Below are 897 nucleotides of genomic sequence, written 5' to 3' on the forward strand. Positions count from 1 at the left end.
CATTGCACAGCCCTGGTGCACGGCACAGCCCCAGTACACGGCCCCGGTGCACGACACAGCCCTGGTGCACAGCCCTGCAGCGTGGCGCAGCATGGGGCACAGCATGGGACACAGCCCCGGTGCACAGCCCCGGTGCATGGCACAGCCCTGGTGCACAGCACAGCCCCAGTGCATGGCGCCGGTGCATGGCACAGCCCCACTGCACAGCCCTGCAGCATGGCACAGCCCCGGTACACGGCCCCGGTGCACGACACAGCCCTGGTGCACAGCCCTGCAGCGTGGCACAGCATGGGGCACAGCATGGGACACAGCCCCGGTGCACAGCCCCGGTGCATGGCACAGCCCTGGTGCACAGCACAGCCCCAGTGCATGGCCCCGGTGCATGGCACAGCCCCACTGCACAGCCCTGCAGCATGGCACAGCATGGGGCACAGCATCGTGCACAGCCCCGGTGCACGGCACAGCTGCAGGGCCCAGCCCCAGAGCATGGCACGGTGTGGGGCACAGTACCACGCATAGCCCTGGAGTGTGGCACAGCACGGGTCACAGCCCCGGTGCACAGCCCTGCAGCATGGCACAGCATGGGGCACAGCATCGTGCACAGCCCCGGTGCACGGCACAGCTGCAGGGCCCAGCCCCAGAGCATGGCACAGCATGGGGCACAGCACCATGCATAGCCCTGGTGCATGGCACAGCACGGGTCACAGCCCCGGTGCATGGCACAGCCCCGGTACATGGCCCCAGTGCACGGCATGGCCGCGGTGCACAGTCCCAGTGCATGGCCCCGGTGCACTGCACAGCCCTGGTGCACAACCCCAGTGCATGGCATAGCCCTGGTGCACAGCCCTGCAGTGTGGCACAGCATGGGGCACAGCACCGTGCACAGCCCCAGCGCAT

The sequence above is a fragment of the Egretta garzetta genome, unplaced genomic scaffold, assembly GCF_000687185.1.
Source record: "Egretta garzetta isolate BGI_Z169 unplaced genomic scaffold, ASM68718v1 scaffold936, whole genome shotgun sequence".
In the NCBI taxonomy this organism is placed as follows: Eukaryota; Metazoa; Chordata; class Aves; order Pelecaniformes; family Ardeidae; genus Egretta; species Egretta garzetta.